The 15,193-nt window shown below is 34.5% G+C and overlaps 1 protein-coding gene across 50 annotated transcripts in view; it reads left to right on the forward strand.

The window, feature by feature from the left end:
- Positions 1–15,193, forward strand: part of LOC106881370 (kinesin-like protein KIF13A) — a 692,738-nt gene that overhangs the window by 306,288 nt on the left and 371,257 nt on the right. The gene's annotated exons all lie outside the window — the stretch shown is intronic.

The raw sequence follows: 15,193 nt of genomic DNA on the forward strand, positions 1-15,193 counted from the left end.
AGAAATAGAAGTCAAATCTCCTTTGAGAGAGTGCAAGTGCAGTTATGTAATTACAAAGTTTGCATTTCGGTTACAGCATGTTAGATTTTATCCAACTGCACTTTACCTTAGGCTAGTGTTTTTTTCTTCCATCTCTTGAAATTGACCAATAGATTGTAAGTGGAAATTGCTGGAAAGAAAATGTGAAGAAGCCTACTGTTTGTGTGTGTGCACATGTGAATGTGCACATTTGTGTGTAACTTTGGCCAGTGTATTTTGGTGAAGTCTCTAAATACCGATGAAAATATTGAAAATCCTCTGCTTCACAAATGAAGTATTTGGAAGTATTTCATTAGCCTTAAGCTAGGCACTCCCTTGTTAGCTTTTCACTGTCAAAAATGCAGTGATTAACTTGCTGGAAGCCTGTAACCAAGAACACTGGTCACAAATGGCAATATAAAATAACAGCCTACAATCTTAAAAATAGGACAGAGACAGACAAACTCTCTCACTATCTCTCTGTCTGTGTGTGTGTCTCTCTCTCTCTCTAGCTCTCTCTCACACACACACTCACACACACAGAAAAGAGAGAGAGAGAGAATACTGGGCAGTGTAATCCGAGATACATTGTATGATAGAAAATGATATCAGGATAACCCCTGGAATAACTTTGATTACAAATGTGCTATATCAGGACTGACCTGGACAAAACCACATTAACTCTTTGGTATTCAAACTATTCGGTCAAAAGTAATGCTTATTTATTCACATTGTTTTGAATTGATCATGCTTTATTTCCTACCTTCAAGATTTTGATAATATGGTAGTTTGTTTTTAGAATGGCTTTGTAGGGTAGATGTGAGAGGCTGGATCTGGCCAATTTGAATAGAAAACAGGTAGAATATTTTGACTAGATATGGTCAGCTTTACCCTTTAGCATTTAAACCAGCCATATCTGGCCAAAGTATTCTGACTCTTTTATGTTCAAACTGGCCAGATTCAACATCTCATACCAACCCTACAATGTCATTCTAAAAATATACAATCACATCATTGAAATCTTGAAACTATGACATAATGCATGATTAAATTCAAAACACTGTGAATAAACAAGCATTACTCAAGCAACATCTTATTAGTTACAGTCTACTTGATTGAGTTATTTATCTAAAATTTCATAATATTGATTTATATTAAGCCCAGTGTGCTCTGCTTTCACCCTCCTCTCTTGCACTGCTTGTTACCTCCCTGTTTCATACCATCTACCATTCCTACTCTTGCTCACATTCCTCTACACATCTTGGGTATTTGTCCTTGGTCTGTCCCCTGGCTCACATAGACTGCTGTTATTGTCCTGTTGTCTTGAATATAGGTACCTATCTCAGAATAAGAACTACTCCTACTACTAATGCCTCTGTTACTCAGGTCTCTCACTCTGTAAAGAGGATGGAAAGCAAACAGACATGGGATTGTACAGTCCCTTTAAAAATGCACCCCCTCAATATACCCTGTAAAGAAGGTTGTTGTGAATATTCTTTAGTCTTGTTGAGGACATGACACCTCTATTGTGTTGGTGTTACAAAAAAAAAATGACCAAAAAAAAAAACCACCCAGTACACTCTGTAAAGTGGTTAGTGTTAATAAGGGCACCCAGCTGTAGAAACCATGCCAAAAAATGAAAGGCCTGCAAGATGGGGTCCCTCAAACTGTCTTTGTAAGCAGTACCCCAAAAATATATGTTGGCTCTGACTGTGGTAACCAATGCCAACATGAAAACAGTTGTAAAATGAAGATGGTGGTACTGGTGATGACAATGATGATGATGGTGGTGGTGGTGGTGGTGGTTAGTGTAAGATATCTATGGAAAAGGAAGCACAAATATTTACTATAAAGACAATCAAAGGGTTGTGTAGCTTTTGAATTTATATCAACTGCTACATGGTTTGCTTTTGTTTTTGATTTCTGCGTATGCCCTTTAACTTTTTGTGCAAAAATATTGTTTTTATACAAGGTGCAGTCTCGCGCTTGGAAAATTAATCAATAATTTTGTGTTAACCTTTGCAGTCTCAATATTAGTGATGGAGGTTATTATAGTCTGAATGTATAGTTTTATAGAAAGCACTAGGAAAGAAAATTTTCACACTATTTCTACCATTTGATAATTCACAATGTTTTGGTGTTGGTTTTTCCTAGTTCTATATTTACCATGATGTTAAATATATGAATATATTGATGTATATGTTTATTAGAAAGATGTTAATAAAATCTGTCATTTATATAATATTCATTTTAGCAATGTGTCAACCTTTGTTAGTAAATTAGCCTTTGGAAAATACTTTTCTCTATCATTATTCAATATTTATGTTTTTTTCTTTCTTTCTTCTGTTATTGGTCAGGAAATCTATATCTTAGGATATCAATTAACATCTAGAATGATCTGTGCATAGGCTTCTGTTAGATATTCTGGTTATTCTTTGATAATCTGATCAAGCAATGTATGGTTAGAAAACTACACAATTTAATCAGCGTCAACATTTTTTTTTTCTTTTTTTTTTGCTTTGATTTACATCTAGATTATTAATAAGCTTTTAGCTTGATAGGACTAAGTGGCTGTTGTGCAATCCCAGATCAGATCTGATTAAGCAGATTCTGTGATTAGACATTTCTGTTGTGATTATCTTGTCTTTTTGTTTTAAGCATGGTTAATCCAGGACAACAGCTTTGAAAGTGTCCTTGCTTACATTAGCCATTGTCGTTCTTCTCCTAAAATGGTAGCATGTGGTTTGAGGGAATTTGACTGCTATTTCTTACAAGTTGTGCAGCCATGTGAGGATTCGCTGTTGGCTCATAATAAGCAGTTTAATCAACTACCCACATCAAATATAGTATAGGCACAGGCATAGCTGTGTGGTAAGAAACTTGCTTCACAAACACATGATTCCAGGTTCAGTCCCACTACATGTCACCTTGGGCAATTGTTTTCTACTACAGCCTTGGGCCAGTGAGAGCCTTCTGAGAGGATTTGGTAGACAGAAGACAGAAACTGAAAGAAGTCTGCCATGTGTGTGTGTGTGTGTGTGTGTGTGTGTTGACAACTGACAACTGGTGTTGGTGGATTTATGTCCCCATAACTTAGCAGTTCAGCAAAAGGGACCAATAAAATAAGCAAGTACCAGGCTTAAAAAGTACTGGGGTTGATTCATTCAACTAAAATTCTTCAAGGCAGTGCCCCAGCATGGCCACAGTCTGGTGACTGGAACCAGTAAAAGACAAAAGATCTGTACTGTATGACCCTACAACCTTTCTCAAGCATTATTAATCAAATCCATAATCAATGAGTTTCTTATCTGAATTTTGCAGTGATCTGAATATATTCAACAATCTAAATTTGGTCTTCCTGTTATTGCTTCTTTTAATATATTACTATTATTTACTTGATCAAGTATGGAAGATCATAATGACTGAGATTGCATTTCAAATCAAAATTAGAACCTGGAGAACAATGCTGAAAACAATACAAAGACTTTATCACTGAGTTGTAATTACATCTTCCATCTAACATGTTCGGCTTAATGGCTCTTGATAATTGGGTTAATTTTCTAGTTAGTTTTGGTCATCTCATCTGTGCTGGTTTGTTATTTTAACAATTAAGATTTGAGACATGTAATCTCTGCTCTTATGACAGTCAAGATTTGTTTGTGGAAAAGCTCAATTGCTGTCAAGTGTTTTACACAAGAGCTCCAGTATTTATGTAATTCATTGGTATGTGCAAAAATTAATGAGGAGATTAATTTCTAATAAATGACAGCCAAATGGTTGTAGAAGGAGTTTCAGTCTGGCTTAGACAATATGAAGTTTTTTGACTGTATGGTTTGCCCTGGCAGCTGATTTATTTGTAAGGGTGATAATCATTTCCAAAATCAATCATAATAAGATTAAAAGTTGGAATTTTAAATTGAAGTGCAACGAAAGAGATGCATACAACATACATATTTTTTCTCACTCATTATAAAGGCCTAAAAATTTCTAATCATAAGTAATAGATAATCATGTGTTATAATTCTTTAAATAATTTATATATCTATAGACACAGGAGTGGGTATGTGGAAACAAGCCTGCTTCCCAACCACATGGTTCCAGGTTCAGTCCCACTGCATAACACCTCGGGCAAGTGTCTTCTACTATTGTCTCAGGCCAACCAAAGCCTTGTGAGTGGATTTAGTAGATGGAAACTGAAAGAAGCTCATCATATATATATATATATATATATATATATATATATATATATATATATATATATATATGTCAAGTGAATATATATGCTGATTCTATTAAAAGGTGGCAGTGTGCTAAGAGTTTTACCCTGGACCAGACTGTTCATGACTGTTGTAAACAGCCCAACCTCGAGTGAAACTACTCTGAGTAGTGTGTCAACTTTTAAAATAATGAATATAAGCATAGCTGTGTGGTGTGCGGTTTCCTTCCAGGTTCAGTCCCACTACATGGCACCTTAGGCAAGTAAAAGATAAAAGATGATTATATATGCCAAACTTTCACACAGTTTCCCTCTGCCAAGCTTCATTCACAAGGAATCAGCTGTAACTGTGATAGAAAACACTTACCCTGAGCGTTGTACAGTGGAATCAAACCCAGAACCTTGTGATTGCAAGGTTAGATGCTTAACCCCATAGCCACACCTGTGTTCATTAAACACTATTATACTGTATATATTGTATTTGTTCAAGAATATTTTTGAAATGCTTCATCACTCTTCCCATTTCCCAAATTATTTTTGAATCTTTCTTACTCTCAAAAATAGAAAATTTCATTTAGGAAAACAATTTAAATTAACATGTTTTTAATTAGTCGAGTTTATTAATTTGATTCAATGCCAATTCAAAATTGGAGCTTTTCCTATGATAGTTACTTTGAAATTGATTTAATTAATATCAGTAATCAAACTCATCAGGAACGAATAAGGGAACACTTATGTTTGAAAATTAATTGTCAACCTATGGCTATCCCTTGTTATTCCTGATTGCTAAATTGCTACAATTTTACAAGACATTTTTCTTTGTTGATGAGCAGGGAAAGTAGGAATGTTGCTGATGTTTGTTCAAAAGACATCACTGACTGAGTATACCTCAGACTAAATGTATTCCAACCGTGGCTTTCCTGTCTTTCTCCATTTTTACCCTTCTGTAAAGTATTTAAGCAGCTAACTGGAAGGGTCGTTAGCATGTCAAATAAAAGGCTTAGAGGTTATTCTTCCAGATTTTTATAACAGGTTAATTCAAAATAAATGATACAAAATGAAAACACACCTGTGAGTGCTTTAATGAGTATATTGCAACAATACAGATGTAACATAAAAGGTTAACTTTCCAGGTTTTGTATGGCAACACTGATAATTTAGTCGTTTCTGAAATGCTCACCAGAGGTGTTGTTATTCAAAATGGCAGCATCAGTGAGAAAGGTGTATTGTTTGCTGGAATATGCACAAACTCCATCATATTCTGAGTTCAAATTCTGCTATGGTCAGCTTTGTCCTTCATCCCTTTGGGGATTGAGAAAATAAAGTCTCAGCCAAGTACTACGGATGGTTTAATTGACTCTCCTTTCCCCTCAAAATTATTGGTTGTGAACCCTATAATGGACAGCGTCCTGTTCAAGGGAACATTTTGATCTTGGTCACTTATACACCATGAAAACTGAGCAACTGGCCTCTTAGGGCCCTAGAAAAAAAAAAGAATATATAAATAAAATATTTAAAACAAGATTATCCAATATATTTTTCACTCGTGTTTGTTTATTTAAGATGTTTGGGTGTGATTTGAGGGTGAGTTGGCTGCCATTTCTAACAGGTCATCTATCACACTGATGCTTTGTCATCAGCTCAAGTAAAAATATCATTATTCAATGAAGCTGTTGCTTCTGTTGACTATAAAATTCAAGAATATATACATAAATACAATCTGTAAAGGCCTGCTTAAATGCTGGAAAGGGAAGGAAACTGAAGTCTTTTGGTGGAGTCCTATGGATATTTACAGCTTAAAATCACTTTGTGATTTGGCAGACAACTCTATTACAGCATATGGTATGCCTTAGTTCTTGTGGCACATGCTACAAATTCTTTGCTCAGGCAGCTACTTACTGACTTGTACTTTTGTCGGTATTCAACTGAGATTAGTTCCACTGGGTCCAACACAATGAATCTGCATCATCATGAATAGAAGGCAGCCATGCTTAACAATCAGTTATCTGTTGAGATTATCCAGGTAAAGGTGGCGTTTCTTGTTTTCAGTTCCTCAGTTACCAAATCTCTAAGTTTCCCTGGGAGAAATAACGATTATTTGCAGCTTACACGTCTCTCTCTCTCTCCTGTATCTCTTTCCCCTCCCATATCTCTCTCTTCCCCATCTCCCCTGTATCTCTCTCTCCCTTTCTCTTCTCTTTCTCTACCCCCATCTCTCTCTTCTCCCCTTCTCTGCTTGGGTCATTGTTTTTTCCTTTCTTTCCTTTTGTAGCATATAGTCCAGTCTTTTATTGGGTGTGTGTGTATATTCTCTTATTCCTAGATTGATGTCAGTCACTGGATTAGCCATGCTGGTGCACTCCTTTCTGGAATTTACCCAGCTTCAGAAGGATAAAAGCTAAAGTGGCCATGTGCACAGGAATTGGAATTAGAAGATCAAAACATAAACAAATTATGTTATGTATGGGGCTCTACCCATCCTGCTTTCCTCCTGTTACACACACACACACACACACACACACACACACACACACACACACACACACACACGTTGCAGCAACAGCATCTCACATAGGAAGGTTGTAGTTTTCTGAATAAGAATTGACAAGAGAGAGAGAGAGAGAGCACTCTATGGTCCAGCTGTATCTCTCTAATGCCGGTGGCACAATAACCTGTATCTAGTCCATGTTGAAAATGATTGATGATAGAAGGTACATCCAGCCATAAAAATTATGCATGCACCTAAAAACATATATATATATATATATATATATATATATATTGCAAATCCAATGGGGGTCTTAAAAGATATGTTAGGATCCACAATGAGCAGAACTTACCTGCAGGTATTGGTAATACAAATCAGAGGTGCAATCTGTGTGGGTGTTTTTTCAAAACATTGTCTGGTTTAAAAAGCCACATCAGACCCTATGAAAGGGCTAAGGTGTAGGTGCAGGAGGTGGTCAAACTCTGTGTAGGGAGTAGACAACCACCATATATATATATATATATATATATATATATATATATATATATATATATATATATATATATATATATATATATAGCATATATCAGAAAAGAAGCACATTCTAAAAAGTAGAACAGTAATTATTACAACAAAAATTAAAATTTTGGACACAGAGTTACCAAAGGCTTCATATTCACAAAGCCTTGTGGACAGTTCGTCAGGCTCCATGCAAAGACAGAAAATTAAAACTTTCTACGTCACAGATGTGAGGAAATGCTCAGAAATCGAGATTTATGTCTTAATGTAGAAAGTTTAAATTTGTTGTCTTTGTATAAAGTCTGATGTATAGAGTCCACAAGGCTTTGACTTTGTGGACACGAAACCTTTGGTAACTCTATGTCCAAAATATGTCCACACACATACATACACACACACAAACTTTTGTATGTGTAAGTTTGTGCGCGCGCACGCATTCATGCTTGTACGCCTTGTTTTTGGTACAGAAAGAATTTTGTCCCCAGTTTTTATTGCCTTAGGAAGTCAAAGGCCACTGTTCTAGGTACAAAGTGACCAGCTTTTCAACATATATATATATATATATATATATATATATATATATATTGCCTTAACTCTTCGAAACGCCAGTGTTGAATGGTGGCAGCTGATGAAGGAAATGTTCTCTATGTAGCCTGTGTGTTTTCTGTACTTGTTTATCATTTTGTCTACGTTTTGTTTGCAATGTCCTGTGCCCAGAAATGCATCTATATATATACAGGTAGATGTAAGTACGTACATACATGTACGTATATATGCATATACTCATTTATTATTTGTATTATATAAATGTATATATACATACAGAGAGAGAGGGAGAAACAGGGAAACTGAGACGTGTGTGTGTGTTTGGTACATGGCTCTCTCTCTCTCTCTGAGCTGGCCAAAGTCTTGTGAATGGACTTGGTAGACTGAAACCGATAAAAGCCAGACGTATATATGTGTGTGTATATGTATGAATGTGTGTTTGTATGCCTGTGTGTATGTTTGTATGTATGTATAAGTATACATCCCCACTTTTCATCACCATTGCTTCGTTTTCTTGTCTTTTCTCTTGAAGTTGTTCTTATTTTCATTGTTTTGGATTTCTTTGGTTTTTCTTTCATCTCCCTACGGAATTCTTTAACAAGCTTTCATCATTTACTTTTTTGGTTTCTTTTAAATTTATTTACAGTTCACCCTTGTATTTTTTCCCACGTCTGACTTGAAATTTTCAGTTAACATCTTAACCAAAGTAAATAGATGGCTCATCTATGTAGTTTGATCTTAACATGGGGCTTCTGTGGTTGCAGGGGCTTAGCGACGGCCCTGGGTGTGTTTACGTCCCTGTAACATAGCGGTTCGGCAAAAGAGACCGATAGAATAAGTACTAGGCTTACAAAGAGTAAGTCCAGGCTGATTTCTTCAACTAAAACCCTTTAAGGTGGTGCTCCAGCATGGCCGCAGTCATATGACTGAAACAAGTAAAAGAATGTGTGTGTGTGTGTGTGTATTTGCTGTATTTGATGGCCTAAAAGAAGCATTGCAGCAATGCGTATTCAGGAAATGGCATTTTTAGTGCACTGAAGCATGTAACATAGGCTCAACTCCACATGCAGGACCCAGAGTGACTTATTGAGACTTCCTTTGCAGGGTGAGGTCTTACATAACTATCCAATGCAGTGTGTGCGTGTGTGTATATAATGTAGAGAGAGTCAACTGGACATCTCCCACTTAAATTACTTTCAATATAGCCAGGACCTCCTCCATCTTGGCATATTTTCATTTTATCTGTTGTCAAACCAAAAACTAATAAAAATAAAATCAGTTGTGTCAATGAAATAAGTTTCCCATGGAAGATTATTAGAAACAGTGGAACGGTCCTCTTCAATACATGCTGCATGGATAGACGGGTAGATGTTGGTGGATATTTGAGTGGTGATGGATATTAAGCAGAGTTTTTCTCTTGGGGGTTTAGTAACATAAAAGAAACTAACTTTTAAGAGCCGAAATTTTTTTTGTTGTTTTTTTTTCTTTCTATTTCCCATTTTTAACATTTATTAATTTTGATTTTTAAACACACATTCTGTTTTGACTTCCATTCTTGTTTTCTGTAAAGAATAGACGATGTGAATAGAAAATGTCATATAATAGTGAAAACAAAAGAGATAAAATTAATATTCAGATATTTGATTTCTTGTTTCTGTTTGATCTTTGACTAGAAAGAGTTTAACTATTGTGAATGGTTCTTTCATTTAAATGTGGCATCTTCCATCAATTTGGCTATTTTCAAAAGTTTTGTAACCTTGCTAAATTCATTTATTTTCAGTTTAGTCTACATCTCTACATTATATTGCATTAAATATTTCAAAGTCTATACAATTATCTTGATATCTTAAACAGATTTTCGAAAATTCTGTTTGTTCTGCTAATATAATGTATGCTTATGGATGCATACTCATAAACAACACACACACACACACACACACACACACACACACATTTTTCTTTGAATAAGATATATTTTTAATTCTTTAGGCTACAGTTTCTTTAAAGCCCTTCAATACAAATAAACAAACATTACATATACAAGCACATACAAAATTTTAATTTCATGTTCATAAATATATTTTTGTGTATGTGTGTATATATACAGACACACTCACATACACAAATACATACACACATGCACAGGCATACATGGAACTAGTAGACATGTTCCATATGAAGTTTTCTTTCTAATAGCTTCTTCAGTTTGCTTATCTTCAAACCTCTCTCTCTCTCTCTCTCTCTCTCTTTCTCTCTCTCTCTCTCTTTCTCTCTCTTTCTCTCTCTCTCTCTCTCTCTCTCTCTCTGCTTATATTTATGTATCTGAATGAAGTAATGACAAGAGCATTATTATTACAGTCTGTTTTTTTTCTCTTTTTTTTCTTTTTTTCATTTGGTAGTTTCTCCCCCCCCCCTCCCTCTCTTTGCAATACAAGATTTATATTTTACTAAACATGAGGTAAAAATTTCCACCTATTAAATCTGTATTCTCTTCGTATCTTTTTTCGCAATCCTTTACAACTGGTGTTCTTATTTCTTTTACTTAGACTTCCAATAGAGTTGGTATCTAATCTCATTTTTGCAAATGTTATTTAGCTTTTGAATACAGCCTTACTTTTTAAATATAACCCATCTATATAAATGTAATTTAAATCTAAATGTTACACTACAGAAATTTCTGAGCAAAATAATGTACATATCCTATGGGGGAACCCAACAATAGATGAAGCACAATTCCCTTTGCTCTGCCCATTATTATGAATTATAAGACTATTCTTGATAAGCGCTGGTGTGACTCTGGTAATGGGTTTGCTTCTCAAACACATGGTTTCATGTTCATTCTCATTGTGTGGTACCTAGGCTAAGTGTCTTTTACTACAGCTCACTGACTAAAGCTTTTAAAAAAGGTTAAAAATATATAATAGAAGCATTGGAAGCAGTGATCCAGCATGGCCACAAACCTGTAGCTAAAACCAATAAAAGAATAGAAAATCTTTTTTAAATGATATTTTCTTGCCAAATATTTTGTCCTATTCATGCAAGTGAATAAAAAAGTGGATGTTCAAATAATGATAAGGATGGAGATCTTCTTTTAACCTACTTGTGGCCAACTTAGTAAGGAAAATGAAATTTTAAAAAAAGGTATAAAAAAAAAAAAAAAGCTAGTACAGGGTAGGTAAAGTTATGTGGTTAATAAGTTCAGTTTTTGATCATCTTATTCTACATCCAATTTTACTGCGCAGCACCCTGAGCAAATACCTGCTATTAGGTCCTTAGGTTGACCCACGCCTTGTGAATGGAATTTGTTGGTGAAACTGTGAGAAGTTTATCATGTGTATTTATATTTATGCTGTGTCCCTTTATATCTTGTAAACTAACATCTCAGCAAAAGGAGATCAATGTAATATGTACCAAGTTAAAGTAAGTACTAAGTCCATACGATTTATTGAACCATTGGAAGCAATGATCCCGCATGGCCACAAAACTGTAGCTAAAACCAATAAAAGAATAGAAAATCTCTTTTAAATAGTATTTTCATGGTTTTTATTTTAGCTTTAGTATCAGAATATGGAGGACATAGAAAGTGCTTACATACCAAGCAGAATGTCTTTGATGAGGAAGATTTTTCAGTATTGTAATTTCTAATTAGATTTTTTTTTTTTTTTACTGTTAAATTAAATATGGATTCTCTTCAGCTGCTGATTATTGGTGTTAGTTTCTAGTGAAATTATGGTGTGATCTGGGATTTAAACAGGCACCTCTGCTGCTATTTAAGTATTCAAAAACTGCAAAATCCACTGTCACTGAGAGACATTAATTATCTTAATGTTTCTTTTTTGACAATCTTTGTGTATAAACTGAGATCAAGTTTGGTGAAATAACATTTCTCTAAATCAATCTTTTATGAAGTTCTCTAAATTCATAGCAAAAGCAATAAATTTAAAAGATATGATTACATGATATAATAGGAATATTTAGTTCTTGTAATATGAAATGTTGTTGTTGAAGAAACTGTTCCATTTTGCGACGGTAGTACTATCTTGTATAATTGTCATGAATCATTTCTGTCTTTTCTGAAGAAGATTAAATGCTAATAAAACAGTTTTCCCTTTCAAGTATATCAATCAAATTATTTTGGTAGATTTTCTCAACTCAGTCTTTGAAACAACTATTGACCTTTTCGAAGAGACTTGATCTAACCGTATTTATTTTCTGGTGTGGTTTATAGAGTCATTCATTACTTTACAATACATTTTACATGAAAGAAATGTCATAGGGTGATTTTGTGTATATGTCTAAGTGTGGAGGGTATTTAAGGGATTAAGAAATTTCTGTGATTTGCATAGGAACTGTAAAACAGGATATGATCGAAGTGGTGAGGTGGAAACCACTTAAGTCACATAATTTTTCCATTCAGTGTCCAAGACAATTGGTTTCAATTTTGTTTGTAAATAGCAGGCAGGGGAAGTGGGGATTAAGACACAAAGGATTTGTTGGAAGGTTTATCCTGATAAATATTTACATTTAACAGGATACACATTCCTGACAAATCTTGATGATAAGCACCTTGTTTATAAACAATACAAGTTGTTTGCTAGAGACATAAATGTAAAATCTTCAAAGGACAGCAACAAAATTAGGCATAACAATCATCCAGGAAGTTATATGATATCTTTGTATTAAAAACACAACTCATAATCTATCACCCCTCACCCCCCTCTATGTATATCTGCATGTTCCAGGTTGATGTCAAAGGCTTTACAAAATCATCTCACCCCAAGAAATGTCCTTCTGAATATTTTAGAAATTTTGTATTATTTTTTTCTAAATTTCTGAATTATACCAACACAAAAGAAAGCTGCTCAACCACTGCATTTACAACTTCCATAAACAGTTTTGCATATTGTTGAAGATATTTCAACTTGCCAACTCAGACAACTAAAGAGAAAAATCTTGGATATGCATTTGCTTCTCTTTATATGTGCAAGTTTTGTAAAATCCCTTTCTCTAGCTCATTCTTCTATGAATGGCCCTAAATTCACAGTAGATAGAATAGTTTTTTTTTTTTTTTTTTTTTTTTTTTTTTTTTCATTTTCTGTCTCCCAAATTGCACAATCCATTTGCAACTTCTGTTTATGAAGGCTGTAGGTTGCTGATGTTTGCTATTGAGGTTATATGTGAATAATGTGTGGAAGGTGATGAAGAGTTTAAATAGCTAAGTGATGAGTGAGAGCTGAGAGGGAATAAGTAACACACATCCATCATGGATACCCCATGACAGTCATCTACTGTCCTTATAAAATAAACTCTGAAAACTTTTAGTGATGGAAAATCACACTGTCAAGCAGATGGCCTTACACTACAGACCCTTGTGTATGAATAACCACAACTAAAGGCCTCACAGTCTCTACAAATGATGGGCATCAAACTCTGACAATATTTCATGGTGACTTCACATCAGTGACTTTACATCTATCATTGCCAAAATTGCATCTGAAAAACTAGTTAGGATTCATCTTCATGGCTAGGAAAATAACTCATCCCTGATCAGCTGATGACTCTTATAAAGCTCTAGTGTGATCCACACTATACCTCATGTATTTCGTATGATACACCTATACATTAGTGTACACACACACACACACACTGCCACATTTTTAAAAAATACCAATCTAGCTGAATATCAACATCATGCACCAAGCCGCTCCAATGTCTAACAGACTTATTGCTTTTTCTCTGCAACCGTTCTACTACTAAGAATAATATCTGCTCCTTTTAAAACCCCCATCCAAGCCCATTTGTTGCACCCAGTTCTCTTTCTCTTGTCTTCTCTACTAAGATCTTTCTTTAATTAATTTGTCCAATCATATTTTTAAAACAGTAATATCCTCTAATTCCTTCTCTCTCTACATTTTCCTTCAAGATGTTAGTCAGCCTGTAGAAATTTTAAAAAATCAAACATCAGTTATTCTGATCTCACCTGAGTTTACAAATGTCATAGATGCTGCCCTCTAACAAAAAAGGATTAGGATTAAAGACATGTGGGAACTTCTTAGTGTAAAACCTTTCCATAATATCTTCATTCCAAAGGTGCCTTAGTCTTTGGTTTCAGTTACATTTTATTGAAGTTTTCAATAACATCCTGTGACTGGTCACCTTCCCCTACATCAGAAAAATGGTTCTTCCTTCTTTATGCATATTTTCTTGTTGCATTTATTTCCTTTTCAAAATTGGTATTTAGCTCTAGAACATGCAAGTGGCCAAGTATTCCACAGACACACAGACAATAAGGTCATGAATTCAATTCCTAGGGGTGCAATGTGTCCTTGAACAAGGCACTTCATGTTGCTCCAGTTCACTCAGCTGACAGGAATGAGTAGTACCTATATTTCAAAGGACCAGTCTTGTGTTACATTCTGTGTCATACTGAATCTGCCTGAGAACTATGTTAAGGGTACACATATCTCTGGAGTGCTCAGCTACCTGCATGTTATTTTCACAAGCTGGCTGTTCTGTTAATCAGATCTTCTGGAACCCTCATTGGCATTACCGACAGATGTTAGTTATTATTATTCAAATTTACAGTAATCAAAAGATAAAGACAGGTGTAGGAACAGCAAGCAGGTGTATTTGCTACTTATTTTAGCTCTACAAAATGTACGAACATTTGAAATTGTTAAAAAAAAAAAAACAACTTTTTAATCCTTTTGTGATGATATTTCTAATGAAATTCATTACCTCTGTTTTAAATTAATGTATAATATTTTCAATTAATATTTAAATAATAAAAAATTTGGAGTTAATTAGTAAACTAACTTCTTCATTTGTAAGTTTATGTTTGGAACATGATAAAAGATTCTTACATAAAATTCTAAGGATTTGTTTTAATTTTCATATAAACACTTCAAAATGGAAACTTAGTCTCAAACATGTTGGTATCATAAAGGTTAATTAACCAGAGTTGTATACCAGTAGAAGGAAATAAAACGTATTTATGACTTCATCATGCATTGATCAAATTATATGTAATTTATTTGATGACAACTGAGAATTGCATTATTCTTCCACCAATCATCATCATCATTTAACGTCCGTTTTCCATGCTGTAATGATAATAAAAATAATGAGCCGTTACTTTAATCAAGGCAGCAATGTTGTATAGCGCCAAATAACAGTTACTATTTTCTGTACCAGGAGAAATTTAGCTGCTATCTTTAGCAGGTTGAACAATCACACAGGAGCTCTACATGATCACACAATTTGTGACAAATAGCTGCTAAATTTTCCTCCAATCAAATGCCACCATGTTAAAACGATGAAGAGTATATGTTATATAATGTAATAGTATATGTCTTTCAAAAGATGGGATGGTCATGACTGGAATGCCTTTAATCAAGGCCGATCTA

The sequence above is a fragment of the Octopus bimaculoides genome, chromosome 4 (genome assembly GCF_046866305.1).
Source record: "Octopus bimaculoides isolate indiv1 chromosome 4, ASM4686630v1, whole genome shotgun sequence".
Lineage (NCBI taxonomy): Eukaryota > Metazoa > Mollusca > Cephalopoda > Octopoda > Octopodidae > Octopus > Octopus bimaculoides.